The sequence below is a fragment of the Equus caballus genome, chromosome 23 (assembly GCF_041296265.1).
Source record: "Equus caballus isolate H_3958 breed thoroughbred chromosome 23, TB-T2T, whole genome shotgun sequence".
NCBI classification, from domain to species: domain Eukaryota; kingdom Metazoa; phylum Chordata; class Mammalia; order Perissodactyla; family Equidae; genus Equus; species Equus caballus.
The window spans coordinates 40,972,003-40,987,188 of NC_091706.1; the positions used below are offsets into that span (position 1 = coordinate 40,972,003).

General features: G+C 41.3%; 1 long non-coding RNA gene across 3 annotated transcripts in view; it reads right to left on the minus strand.

The window, feature by feature from the left end:
• The window catches only part of LOC111770165 (uncharacterized), a 28,841-nt gene extending 26,028 nt beyond the window's left edge, over nt 1-2,813 (minus strand). The window contains exon 1 of one of the 3 annotated variants that reach the window (XR_002803240.2): nt 2,543-2,805. This is a non-coding gene — a long non-coding RNA (uncharacterized lncRNA). Of the gene's footprint in view, nt 1-2,542 lie in introns of all 3 variants that reach the window. The other 2 variants (XR_011431418.1, XR_002803239.2) reach the window with 2 other exon arrangements.
• Between the last annotated feature and the right edge of the window lie 12,373 nt (nt 2,814-15,186).

Below are 15,186 nucleotides of genomic sequence, written 5' to 3' on the forward strand. Positions count from 1 at the left end.
GGGCCATAAGTCAGGCTACTCGGGGAAAAACAAGTTTTAGGCCAAATTAGATTTAAACCAGAAGGGCTTCCCCATATACCTTAATATGTGAGAACATTATTCTTATTATTTTCATCAACTGTAAAACTATGAGGGGAGAAAAAGGAATCCATTACCCTGACTTTGTTTCATTTTGTCTTAGAACAAGAACAATTCTGTAGGGAAATGGAAAGGCAAAAGTTCTGATGTTTTGCCCTTGATTTCACCAAGTTATTCCAACTCCAAGAGTCCTCTTGTCAGAAAGATAAAAAATTTATCTCAAAACAAACAGAACATACTTAAAAGAGTCATTCTCCCTTAGACTGCTGAAAAGCATCTCTAACAAGTCAGCTAAACTAAGAATGCTTTCCTATCTAGTATTTAATTCTATCGAAATGGACACCAAAAAGGCTCTTTCTTTTTAATAAATTAAATAAATAAAGATAAATAAAATAAAAATTGAGTACCTTCGAAAGCATTATTATTATAAAAGGTCCAAAAATAAAGCTAAATTCCTCCAATAACAAGCAGATGGTTAACTTAATTACATAGCTTAATACTTCATCAGTTAGAAACCTCAAGAAGAAAAAATACCTGGAAATTTACATGATGGTGTAGGGACCCATTTGGAACCCCAGAGTTGGTCTGAGGATTATTTTAAGCTGAAGACATTTGAGAATCAACAGGTGCAGAAAGAAGCCTTCTCCGGGCTCCCCTTATCCGACTAAAAGCAGAAACTTCTGAAAAATGAAGCTGCCAAAAATTCCCTCTTCCGGGCGGGTCTACTCCCAGGAGAGAGACCAACAGTAAACCTGCCATAAATCTCCCTGCCGGGGGAGATTCATGGCCATGAAGAACGAAAGACCACTTGCATCAGCATAAACAAACATCACAAACTGTCTTCTTGGTTTGTTCTTCTGAAAACCCCTTTGCCTTTCCTAAAGAAACCTATTTGTTCTTCCCATAGAAGCTGTTTCTCCCCACTTCCGTTTGCCTACTAAGTTAAGTATATGTCACTAACTTTAACTGGTCGGTCAGCTAACTACTTCCTTTGTTAGCTCTATATGCATATGAATAAGTCTTTTTTCTCCTGTTAACGGTCTTTTGTCAGTTCAATTCTCAGGCCCCCAAGTCCTGAACTTAAGAGGGCAGAGGAGTTTTTCATCCCAACAGTGGTCAAAGGGACAGCAGTTTTTTCAATGAGAAAAACACAAAATGGGTGGCGGGGAGAACCTCAAACATTTTCCAAAAACAGGAAATCCAAATGTATAATAAACGTATAAAAAGCCTTTCAGGGGCTGGCCCCGTGGCCAAGTGGTTAAGTTCACGTGCTCCGCTGCAGGCAGCCCAGTGTTTCATTGGTTCAAATCCTGGGCGCAGACATGGCACTGCTCATCAAACCATGCTGAGGCCGCGTCCCACATGCCACAACTAGAAGGACTCACAACAAAGAATATACAACTATGTACCGGGGGTCTTTGGAGAGAAAAAGGAAAAAAATAAAATCTTTAAAAAAAGAAAGCCTTTCAGTCTCAGAAATATCCAGAAAAATGCAAATTTAAATCACTCTTCTGATTGACAAATGTAAGAATCTGACAATAAGCAGTGTTGGCAGCAGTGATGAGCAACAGGAACACTCAAACACTGCTGGGGAGAGTGCAGATAGATGCAACAACTTTCCAACCAGTTAGACATTGTCTAGAAAAGTGAAGATCCAGATACCCTATGACCCAGCCCTGAGCCTTGCTCCTCAACTGTGGACTACAGACCAGAAACATCAGTGTCTCCCAGCAATTTGTTAGAAGTGTAAATTTATGGGCCCCACTGCAGACCACATGAATCAGATTCTGCATCTTACCAAGATTCATAAGTGATACATAAGCCCTGTGCCCCAGGATACATGGACAGGAATGGTCCTGATAGTCCCAAACAGAAACAGTCCCATTATCTGTGAATATGAGAAGAGAAAGCAAGCTCTATTCATACAATAGAAAACTCTATGTCAATGAAAAGGAACAAATTACAGTTGAATGCAACATAGATAAATATCACAATGTTGAGGGAAAGAAGCAAAACACAAAGAAAATATGTAGAGTATGGCTCTACAGACATAATCTTCATTAACTGTCAACCAAACTGCACTGTTTAGGCATGCGTATTAAGGTAATGATTCTGAAAAAAAGAGGAAAGGAAAGCAAGAAAGCAAGAAAGTGATTCCTAAGAAAATCAGGGTGGACTTTCTCTCCAGAGGGGAGAGACAGGGTTGTGATCCTGGAGCGAGGGGGGCCATTGTGGGGTGCTTACAAAACTGGTATATGTACAGATAGTGTTTAAAGGATTTCTGTTTTATAATTATTTAAATAGTATTTTCTAATCTTCCACCCTCAGCGACAGACTGATGCATGCATCAAGTTGTACACTGTAAATACTTGATAAATACTCCTTGAAGGCATGAATGGGAGAAAAATAGGCAGAGAATAGATTTTTAAAAAGAAGAAAAAGAAAACAAGCTGAAAAAACTTACCGTTAAGATGAACAACATAGTAAGGTCTTTAGAATTGATTCAGGAAGATTCCCTTCTCCCCCTGCTCTGCCCTCTCCATCACCGCAAAGATGAAATCACTTTTAAAAGGAAAGTACAATATCATAAGGGGAGAGGCTTACAGCTTAGTTTTTCGTTGTTGTTTCTCTGCTTTTTATTCAATCTTCTCTCCTCAGAAGCTGCTACAATGCTTCAGTTTCTTGGTTAGTAACTGCTGTCCTGATGGAGGCAAGTGGGAGGGTCCCTGGGGAAGTGGGAACCCTTGGGTAAGAAAGATTCTTGTCAGTGACCCAGACAATCGTGTCTAAAGGCTGCCATCTAGTGTTCATTCCTCAGAACACGTCCTGACATACTAATCCTGTGGTTCTCTAGCCAAAGGAACCTTTTTATTGATGTTTTATTGTTCTGCACCAGATTTTAAGACAATTTGGTTACCAAAAGAAATACAGTTTTAGAAAAGAACTATGTTTTTCATTTGTTTTAATTACAGACATATACTGTCAAAACAGGACTGTGGATCAGCAGGCTAATATTTCTGAAAGAAATGATCTCTCAGTGAACTGATGTAATGGCAATTAAAAATAAATTATAATACTCAAGTTATCTTGGCCATCTGTATTATGAGTAAATGTTACCTGTAACTTTTGCTGGACAGGGCAAGGTGAGAAGAATCATTTATTATGTGTCATCAATGTGCTGACTTTACCAACATTATGTCATTTAAGCCTTACTTTTAAACAATCCTTTGAGTTAATTTTCTTTTTACTCAGCTTTATTGAGGTATAACTGACAAGTGAAATTTGAGTTAAGTATTCCTAACACCATTTCAAAGATGAGAACTTGAGGTGAAGTAACTGGCCTTTATTTTTATTTTATTTTTTTATTGCAGTAACATTGGTTTATAATATTATATAACTTTCAGGGGTGCATCATAATATATTTCAAATTCTGTGTAGATTTCATCATGTTCACCACCCAAAAACTAATTACAATCCAGTAACTGGCCTTTATATCAAAGAGCAAGTTGGCTAAAGAACCCACGTCTGTCACACTCACAGTCCATGCATGTTCATCTGTAGCATAAGGCCTAGTAAGCTTTTTGAAATTCAGGGGGAAACTTGCAAACCACTGCATTAAAACGAACTTCCAGGGGCGGGTCTGGTGGCACAGCGGTTAAGTTTGCACGTCTGCTTCTCGGCGGCCTGGGGTTCGCTGGTTTGAATCCTGGGTGCAGACATGGCCCGGCTTGGCAAAAACCATGCTGTGGTAGGTGTCCCACGTATAAAATAGAGGAAGATGGGCACGGATGTTAGCTCAGGGCCAGTCTTCCTCAGCAAAAAGAGGAGGATTGGCAGCAGATGTTAGTTCAGGGCTAATCTTCCTCAAAAAAAAAGGATCTTCCAGAGCACCACACTGATCTGTAGGTCCGTTTCCTTAAAACAAATTGTACTCTTGAGACCTGAACCAGAATATTCAAAATTCTAAGTTAAAAACAATAGAGTGGTTTTATTCTTGAGTTTTACTAGGACAAATTCATAAAATGTGAGATTTTTTAGTTATAAATACTTCAATTGTAATACATTTCAACTGAAACTTCATGTTTTACATTACATTTACTTAAACCTTTAGCTAATCCATATTACTTCAAAAATCCAAACTCTTGCATGGAATTGATCCAAAATGCTATGCCTGCAAATCCCAATTTTGCCTTTTGTACCAACTGTATTCATTATAATAGAGAAAAAACACAATTAGGGTTTTTTTCTTTTTCTTTTTGCTAAAGAAGATTCACCCTGAGCTAACATCTGCTACCAACCTTCCTCTTTTTGTATGTGAGCCACTGCCACAGCATGTCCACTGACAGACAAGTGGTGTAGGTCTGGGCCTGGGAACCGAACCTGGGCTGCCAAAGCAGAGCATGCTGAACTTAACCACTACGCCACCAGGGCTGGCCCAGTTTTGTTTTTTTTAAATTAAAGCACAATATTAGATTTCCTAGGTTCTTTATATAATGTGTTAAATCACCTTTTGAAATTTGACAAGTATTTAACGCAAAAGTCCCTAGTTTGGAATTAGTATTTTAAAGAACCAACAGGATTCATTAATGAATCATTTATCAAAGGAAAAGAGGAAACATTGGTTTGACACCCATCTTTCTAGAACCTGATCTTCTGATCTTAGGCAAGATTCTTCTCTAATCCTGCTAATTCTGTAAGGTTTGTAATAATTGAGTGATGTTCAGGCAAACTACTGTTGCAAATAACACCAAATTTTAGGGGACTCAACACAATAAAGGTTTGTTTATTGTTCACGTCACAGTTTAACATGGATTGGTGGAGGCTTTGCTCCATGCATTCATTCAAGGAACCAGGCTCCTTCAGCATTGTGGCTCTACCACCTTCAAGGCAGACTCTTTCAATCCCAATTTCCCCTCCTTTGGGAGCCTGACTTTAGAGCCAAGCTTCTTACCCATTTCTTGCCTGTCACTTGTTCTTATAAACCCAGAGTTAGATTTCTCTTTTTGATCTGAAGATGTGCTTTTATAAAGTTGATTTTAAAATAATTTAATTCATAGAATATTCAGCATCAGACACAGCCATTCACACTCAAGTTATCTTTCTGACAAATACTCCACAAACACTACATTCAGGCAAAACATTCAGGAACAGATTTTTCATACTTCATGTATTTTTATAAATTGAAGTTTCATGAGGTCACTTTTGAAAATGTATATGTATTTGTATATGTATTTCTGTTATTGCATTCCAAGCTCTTTTTAGAGGGGAAAATTATGTGTAAAACAGACTATATGTTAAAATAGAGCTACTGCAGTTAGACATATTTAACTCCTAGGATTTACCAACACCTCCTGCTTGACTAAGATTCTTTCAAATGCAAACAAATTATATACACCTTGGCTTTTGACTTCGGCTTCCTTTGAATAGAGTGAAGTTGCCTATTTTCATATGTTTCCAGTTACTAAAAAGTTAGATTTAGGGCAGTAAGGAGTTAAATTCATTAAAACAGACATCTGAGCAGTCTTAGATCCACTTAACATGAGGAGCCAGCTTCCACTGGAGCCCAGGTCTTCTTTGGGTAAGTAGCTGGGTGTTTGAAATGCATCGTTTCTGATGTGCCCTCCAAAAAGCAAGAGGATTTTAGTGATAATGAATCAAGCAATTAGTCATATATGGAGGCAATTCAGTAGAAGATTCCTGCCATCAAATAGTTCCTGTCGTCCCACGAAGAAGGAAGTCTGGAGGCTTGTGAGTCAGCACAGGGTGGTTTTAAATTAACAGCAACATAAGGGAGTTACTGAGGTTTATTTGAGCCTTTATTTTTCCAATGGCCATGTTTTTACCACAGTTACCTTTGTCCTACATGGTCCATTGGAAAGATGTGGCCTGTACCTGGGGCTTATCACAGGTACCCAGCAAGGCAGTGTTTACTCTCAGACCTGGGCAAGCAGGCCCTGCACTTTAGTGGCCCTCACAGTTCACAAACATACTGAACTGCTAAGGCCTATAGAGGAGGGAAGAGATTCTTTTCCTTCTATCTATCTTGGGTTCTCTAGCTGGGGCTCTGTAAATTAGACTGAAAAAAGACTAAAAAGAGAAAAACAAGTTTATTCACATGTGCATCATGCACACATGGGAGCACTCAGAGATGAGTAACTCAAAGGGATGGTTAGAACTTGGGTTTATATAGCATCTTAACAAATGAACAATAAATTTTTAGAGAAGTGACAAGACAAAGGACTTTGAATTCTAGGGCAGCAAATTGTGGGATGGCAAATATATAGGAGAACTAGTGGTAGATAAGGGCTAGTTAGTAAAATTTGTCGGGAAGATTCCTGTGGTGCCGTCTCTGGGCCATAAGGATCTGGAGTTGTCCCTGGTAATTAACTGTGTCGTTCCTGGTAGAGAGAAGAAGGGCAACACTTTTACAAATTTATGCCCTGCTTTTAGGCAGATAGGAGGGCAGGACGCTTTTCTCATATCGGCTTCCTCTCAATTGCCTTCAGCTCAAAATAATCCTGATGCCAAAGTGGCATATTTTGGGGTGGTATATTCTGCTGTCCTTCAGGCCTCAGGGAGACAAGCACTGCAGCACATCTCTTGCTTCGTGTCCTCAAAAGAAAATGTGACTGTGTCTAAATGCTGTGAAGGCTCCTCAGTTGTGCGGGGCCAATGTCAGAAATGGACACTCCTTCCGAGAGTGGAGAGGTTTTGAGAAGTGGAAGCACTTAAGTAGGACGACGTAACAAATTACTTTGTCAGATCCTTTCAGATGGCATGAATGCAAGAGATTCCCGCATAACAATTATTTCCTAGTAGTGTGGAGCATCCGTTTCTTGCTTCTCTCCATATTTCAGTGAGTGGTTACAGGATTACTCATGAATTAGCTTAGCACGGTATTTGCAACAGCTGTGGCCAAGAAACATTTAGGAATATTAAACAATCCATATTATCTTTAAAGTCCTATATATATATGTCAAGACCTAATATACATGAAATACGATGCTGCTAACATTGGTAACCAGATGGACATTGAGCACTAAACTCATGTTTTATTTTTATAGCAATATTAGTAAGATTTAATTACATTTTCCAAAAATTAGGATTGTTCAACTTTAAATAAGTTGACTGAAAATCTTCATATTTTTTAATTATAACATATTTTACCTTTTGATTTTGGAAGATATTTCTGAAAACTTTAGAAAAATAACTTCAAAAATGTGTGAAAATAATTTTAATTTTTAAATTTTATATAGTAATTTAATTTACCTTTCTTGAGAAAATATATTAAAATTTATACACTTGGAATACAATTACATCTTATATTTTTAGTCGTTTAGGTCAGAGTTGGCAAGCTTTTTCTGTCAAGGGCTAGACAGTAAATATTTTAAACTTTGTGGGCCAATCTCTAGCACAGTTGCTTAAGTTTGCTGTTGTAGCTTAAAAACAGTCACAAGCTATACATAAATGGGTGGGCATGGCAGTGTTCCAGTGAAACTTTATTTACAAAAACAGTTGGCAGACCAGATTTGGCCCATGGCTGTAGTTTGCTGACCCCTGATTTAGGTTATTACTGTCAATAGAACCTAAATAATATTAAAATCTTAATTATAACAACATAATTAGTAATTTTGCTTAAATGAGGGCAAGAAAAATTAATATTATGAAATAAAAAATAGTTTATGAATTATGTGTCTTCCATCAACAGACCACCTGAACAGATGCAATTTTAATTAGAATCAGCAAAAAAAAAAAAAAAAGACAGGAGGAGCAGCAAGTGAAGTGAAAGAGAAAACCAAGAGAATGGGTGTCTTGTAAGTCAGGTAAAGAAAGCATGTCAGGGAGAAGAAAGTGATCTTATGGACTGATGGAGGGAAAAATCTGGTGAATTGGCTTTGAAGGAGAATGGGAGATGAGTCAAGACAGTACTTACAGGCAATTTATGCATGCCAACATCATTATATTTATTTCTCATTGCTCTTACTATAATCACTCACATCACCTTGCCTCCTAAGTAGAGTTGGGAGCCTGTTATTGTATACCTTATTAGGAATATACCCAATTGGACGCTAGTGTAGGGCAAATTCAAAAGTTTTGTGATTGTGTAAACATTTTTGCCTTACAACCGTAAATATCACGTTCCGTTTATCCTCACTGTGCCCTCAAAACCATGAAAAGATCTGGGCCTACAGACCACAGGGGTTTTCAAATAAGCTGATAGGTAGGAGAGTTTTGAAGCACTGAAATGGAGTCTTTTTAACCAATCGACGTATGATATAACTTGAAATCGGAAACAGCAATAGACTTCTGCCTAAATCCATTCACTAATCCATTGGGCTATTCTTTCTTAGTTGGGAACACTATAAAAGAAAGTCCCATGGGACCTGACAGTTGAGACCCTTTCAGGCAGTTAAAAAAAATTCATTTTACCTCTGCTGACGGTTGAACATTGTGCCACCTGCCTCTGGCAACACAAAAGACCTAAATTTGACACCTTGAGGGCTGCCAACAACCTGACTTTGATACAGTGAATGGAACCAGAACCAGGGTGCACGTGCACTTCCAATTGTCTCCATTTCAGCCCCAAATGGGCTCCAAGCGTCCCTGACAAAGTTCCTGTTGAGGTTCCCCATCTAAAGGCTCACACGTGCGGGGACAGAACATGCTCCACACAAGTGCCTCCAACACAGGCACTTGCGCTCCCTGAAGCTTACAACACGGTTAAGTGCCCCCTTGTAAGGGTCCGAACAAGGATACTTAAGAGCACCCAGGACATTCCCACTTCCCAGAGGCTCCGGGCCTGATGGAGAGCCGCCACACGACGCGATTCCTCCGATCCAGGCCAGCCCCGAGACTGGCGAGACCTGCATCGGGACGGTCGGAGTCCGCGCCTCTGACATCACCGCTCCGGAGGGCCCGGTGGACCGGCAGGCCCTGCACTAAGGAAATCCTGCGGGTGACTGGGCATCAGCTCCTCCTTCCTGCCCGAGTTCCTCTCCGCTCTGTGAGGACCGGGTTAGTCCAGTTCCAAAGGAGCAGGAAGCTCCCAAGCCGTGGCTGTAGCTCAGATGCTGCGCCGAAGGGCCGGGAACAGCCTGGGCCGGACGGCCAGTCTCTTCACCCACGTGATTCGCTATGGTCCCGCCCAACGGTGCTGGCTTCGGCGGGGTGGGGAGGGGCCGAGGGTGAATGGGGGTCACGTGAGGCCCGAAGTAGTAGTCAGGAGCGTTGGCATCCCTGTCTTTCTGCGCGTGCGCGGGCAATCTACTCCCACCTAGGTGGAAAAATCTCTAAAATGTCACCCTCACTACTGGGCCACCTTCGTCCTCCTGCCTTCCCCTTCCGCGGTCGAGAAACACAAGCCCAAGTAACCGTCCTTCCTAGTGTCTGGATTTAGGACGAAGCAGCTAAGAGGTACTGAGACAAGGACGTTTGCTCTTGACTTAGGGGCACGTTGAGTGAGGTGCGGACTCTGACAGCCGGCCCGGCCCTGCTGGGTTTTCCATCCCCAAGCGCGCAGCTCTCCGGGGGACGGGAGTTGACGGCCCCGCCCAGAGGAGCGTTGGTGCCTGTGGATGTCACTAGGTGCCAGACCCAGCCCTGTCCCTCCCCACTCCTTGCCCTTCTTTTTCTGACTCCACCATCCCCAGTTAGTTTCCCCAGATCCTGTGGCCAATTTTTCCATTTTTCCCTCACGGGGCCAATACTTTCTGCAGTGCCAACATATCTCACCACCAGAAGGACTTTTCACCACAAACTGGTTGTTTAGGACTCTTCCTCTCTTGTGGAAATCCATAGGCCTTTTCCCACCTCTCCTTTCTGGTAGACTATCCTCTCAGGCGTAAGGTAGCATATGCCACCCACCTGTAGAAATGGATCATCCCTTTGTCCCTTAAGACTATATACATTAGGGGCCAGCCAGTGGCGTAGTGGTTAAGTTAGTGCTGATTAAGTTCGTGGGCTCCCCTTCAGCAGACCAGGGTTCGTGGATTCAGATCTGGGCACAGACCTACACACCGCTCATCAAGCCATGCTGTGGCAGTATCTCACATACAAAATAGAGGAAGACTGGCACAGATGTTAGCTCAGGGACAATCTTCCTCATAAAAAAAAAAAAAAAACCCAACTATATACATTAAACTGACCCTCATCTTTTTTAGACCCTTAGCCTTCCGGCTCAGATTGTCATTTCCTCATGGTCTTTGATTGCTAACCCATTTTAGGGTAGAGGAACTAACCCACCTTCTCCTTTTCAAGGTGGAGGTTTGTTGGCATTCTTTCCTCAGGCTGCTTTGTTAAAACAAAATCAGGTACAAATTTTCCTTTGGTGTTTAGGTTTAGCAATTTTATCAAACTATCTTTCTCTTTGAGCTGTGCTAACATCATGCACTTTTGAGCCAAACAATTCATATCTGGTCCTTATATCAAAAGAATAGATTTCGGGGTCGGCCCCGTGGCAGACTGATTGGGTTCGCAGGCTCTGCTTTGGTGGCCCGGGGTTTCACCGGTTCCAATCCTGGGCGCAGACATGGCACCGCTCGTCGCGCCATGCTGAGGCAGTGTCCCACATGCCAGGGCTGGAAGGACCCACAACTAAGAATACACAACTATGTACCGGGGGGCTTTGGGAGAAAAAGGAAAAATAAAATCTTTAAAAAAAAAAAAAAGAATAGGTTTGACATTAGCTGCAGTGGAAGAGTACCTCAAAGCCTATCCTCTTGGAACGTTTCTGCTTGGACTTCAGCTTCTGCTGTGAGGAAACCCAAATAAGCCCATATGGAAGAGCACTAAGGCCTCTGGCCAGCAGCCCCAGTGGAGCTTCCAGTTGGCATCTAACAACAACCGTCAGCCTTGGGAGTGACGTCATTTGGACCTTCCTTCTTCTACACCTCATAGAATGGAGTCCTTTTCAAGATTTAGTCCATGAGTGTGGTTTGGGAAAAACAGATATTAGTTGGCATGTTGCAGGGGGTGGGAATGAATGGCAAGCAAGAGCTGGCAGAAAGGGAAGAATGTCAATGGGATCCCCTTAAGGTAGGCATTCCAGACAGTGAGAGGGGGTGGGTGTTCCAAGAGTGGGCGGACTTATGAGGACCAAAGAGGACACCTATTATGAGGAAGTGACAGTAAGCACAAATATTGAGCTGGGAAGTACTAGGAAGCAATAAAGAGCAGATAGCTAGGTCAAAAGACCAAACAGAGAGATATCTTGTGGCAAAAAGATGAATGAATACCCATCACCTGTTGTAGTTGATTGGTTTAGAAAGGCTTTTGTCCTCTGTAATTATTTGAAGAGCCATCATACCAGACTAAATAAAAGAATGCTTGACACTACTATGAAGTTATACTTAAATTTAAACAGAGGATCTTTTATTCTTACATTAGAAAGTACACATTTCAAAGGTTAACATCAGGCACCAAACAGATTCACTCATGAGTAATTTTTGTATAGCTAGTATAAAGGCCTTGATGAATAATTCTAAATCTCCCCAGTAAGAATCATGGGGTTTCTTTAAGTACACAGCTTGATAGATCATCACTTAGAAACCATAAAGAAGAACACATGGAAGTCTACAAAGTAGCAGCAGGTTTTAATGGATAGTTTGGATCATGCTGAAATACAACTCTGCAAATTTCTTTTTTTAAACAAGCCACTTTTTGGGTTTTTTTTTAAAGATTGTCCCTGAGCTAACATCCGCCACCAATCCTCCTCTTTTTTTTTTCTTCTCCCCTAAGCCCCCCAGTACACAATTGTATATTCTAGTTGTAGGTCCCTTTAAATTTGCCATGTGGGATGCCACCCCAGCATGGCTTGATGAACAGTGCTAGGTCGGTGCCCAGGATCCCAACCTTCGAACCCCTCAGCCGCTGAAGCGGAGCATGGGAGCTTAACTACTCAGCCACGGGGCAGCCCCTACAAATTTCTTATTGTGTGTTTCTTCACCTCTCTGAGAAGGAAACTAGTTACATGAACATGAAACAAACCAAAAATCTTGAGCTTCATAGAGCTTTCATAGACCCAAATAAATGCATTTATTTAACAGATTATTCTTAGCACTTAACCTTTTTACTAAGTTTTGGGTTATACAAAATACTCTTCTGAATATCTACAGTATAACAGTTATTTCTGAGCATTTTCTCCTGGAAACTCACTGGGATGAACAAGCATATTTTGCATGCTTTGATTATTGAAAACCATCTTGGCAAAAATAAAATAACATAAAAATAAATGAGGGCTTTGGTGGATAGTTGAGAAACATCATAAAGATCCTGGAACTAAAAGTCACAGAATTTTCCCAGCTAAGTGTTTAGTCTGTCTTGGCATAACTACAATGAAAATATTCTAATATTAACCTCAATGAATCATATCCCAAGAATATGGGAACTAACGGTAGATGGGGCTAGAAGAAGTTTCCCCACAGGCAGAGATTTTTCCAAACCAATTACAGAGTGTCAAGGAGTTCTATTTCTGGAAACATCAAAACTATCATGATGTGCTGAATTTTGACAGTGATTCTTGATGGCATTTAGAGGTTAAATGCACTGATTCTTTAATGTATGTATAATTTTGTGGAGTTAATGAAGACAATCTCCTCACATCAAAAGTAGATTTCCCCCAAATCTATCTTAGTTCCTTAATCACCCTAACATCCCAGTTAAAAGCAGGGAGAGAATCCACTCTGCTCTTCATCATCCAGGGAAGACACGGGGAAAATCAAAACCATAATACAAAGGAAGAAAGTGATGTTTCCCATCATGCATCTCACCATTCTTCCAGGGATCATTCAAACCACTTTTTAATTTTTTGCTGAGGAAGATCAGCCCTGAGCTAACAATCTTCCTCTATTTTTTGTATGTGAGTTGCCACCACAGCATGGCTGATGAGTGTTGTAGGTCCAAGCCCAGGGTCTGAACCTGCTAACTTAGGTCTGAGCCTGGGATCCGAACCTGCTGAAAAAGCAGAGCATGCCAAACTTAACCACTATGCCATGGGGCCGGCCCCTTGAACCACTTTTACTGACAAAATATGAAGCACACAGTCTCATAGAAATAGTAAGTCAGCCCAAATTGCTGTAACCTGCCATAGTAATACCTACTCAATTCATCAGTGATGTGGATTAAGGCTGCCCCAGCTAGAGAAGCCCAAGGTGACCTGGCCTACATGCCAAACTATACGACCCAGTGGACTTTTTTTATGGTATGAATTAGGACCGCCCCAGGGAGAGAAGCCCAGGGCATCCTCACCTACATGCCGATCTATATGGCCAGATTCGTATCTAAAGTTATATGACCGCACAATAACCAGACCCCATCTGCACTGAAATCATTTAATGACTTTTTACATCATCTTTTCTTTTCTCCAGTAAAAATAAGTCACGTACCCATGCCTTATAAAATTAGCCCTAACCCTCAACTCGGGGCAGCAGCAGGAGCTCTGACTGCCCGTGGGTCCTGTCCCCACGCACCAGCTCTGCCTGCCCATGGGTCCTGTCCCCATGCCAGCGGGGGCAGCAGCAGCTGCTCTGCCTGCCCATGGGCCCTGTCCCCATGCCAGCGGGGGCAGCAGAAGTGGCGGCAGCAGAAGCTCTGACTGCCCATGGGTCCTGTCCCCATGCTATTCCACACTATTGTCTAAATAAAAGAGCACTACTGCCAGATCTTAAGAGTCTAAGAAATCTTTCTTTTGACCCTCGGCTCACCAACCCTGCATCAATCAGGAGACCACAAGAAATACAGAGCTATGTGCTTAGAAACACAAGAGCCAGCCTCTAAGAAAGACGCAAAAGAGAAAATATACAGGGTCAGTTCTTCTCCAGAGAATCGAGATTAACATTTATCAGCTGAAGGCAGACTGTGAGACTTTTTTACTCTTCTGTGAAATTTACACAAGTAGTTGCTTGCTAAGAAGACACCTTTCAGAGTTGGCTGTCAGCTGTCATTCAATGAGCCCCTACTAGGTACGGAGCCCTTTCCATGTCAGCTGGGGTTAGCATTCAGAATCCTAAGCTAGGCAGGAGCAGACAGTGTAGTTATAGGCATAATTCACTACAACTGTTACAGGTTCTTTGGCTGCAAGCCATAGAAAACCCAATGCAAACTGGCTTAAGAGAAAGAAAATTCATTGGTCATTTAAATGCAAAATTATTGTCAATAAGGCATAGTTAAAAATCAATGGTTATTATTGTTACTCAATGCTTATATTTTCCAGAGTCCAATGAACTTCAAAACATCAAAATTTGGCTCTGCAATTTGCTGTATTATTAGTATTATGAGCAAATGAGAAACATTTTTTACAAGTAGTTAGTGCCTGTCAGGTGATTTCAGAGTTAATCATCTACATAATAGTTTTTCAAAGGATCACAGCAATTCTGCAACTGTAGTTCATTATCAGAACTAAATGAATTATTCCATCTGGCAATGATATTGTTAATTTTAATTACAATTCAAGTTTAAAGATAATTCTACTTCAGGGACATAATTCAGTCGTCTGGGTCATAATTTAGTCAATTTCCTAATTGGCCTACTTCAATTGCTTGTTTCATCAAGACTGTGAAACAAATACAATAGAACATCTGTTATATTTCATATTGTATTTTACAGCTTTGAAAATGGTCCCTTTAAAAAAAATAATCGTATTTGATGTGCATAACAATTCAGGGAGGTCAACAGGACTGGCGTAGCTCCCTCATTTTTCCGGTAAACTGAGACTCGGCTGCACTTCTTTGGGAGGTTTTAACTTATAAATATAACACAGGTGGAAAACAGTGGAGATGGGTTTGGAATATAGGCCTCCAGACTTCTGGTCCAGTCTCCCATTACAGTAAGATTACAGAATACTAATTAAGAGGGCAGACCTTGGGGCTGGCCCGGTGGCACAGCAGTTAAGTTCACATGTTCTGCTTTGGCAGCCCGGGGTTTGCCGGTTCAGATCCCTGGGTGCGGACGTGGCACCGCTTGGCAAGGCATGCTGTGGTAGGTGTCCCACATATAAAGTAGAGGAAGATGGGCACCATGTGAGCTCAGGGCCAGCCTTCCTCATCAAAAAGAGGAGGATTGGCAGCAGATGTTAGCTCAGGGCTAATCTTCCTCAAAATAAAAAAGGACAGA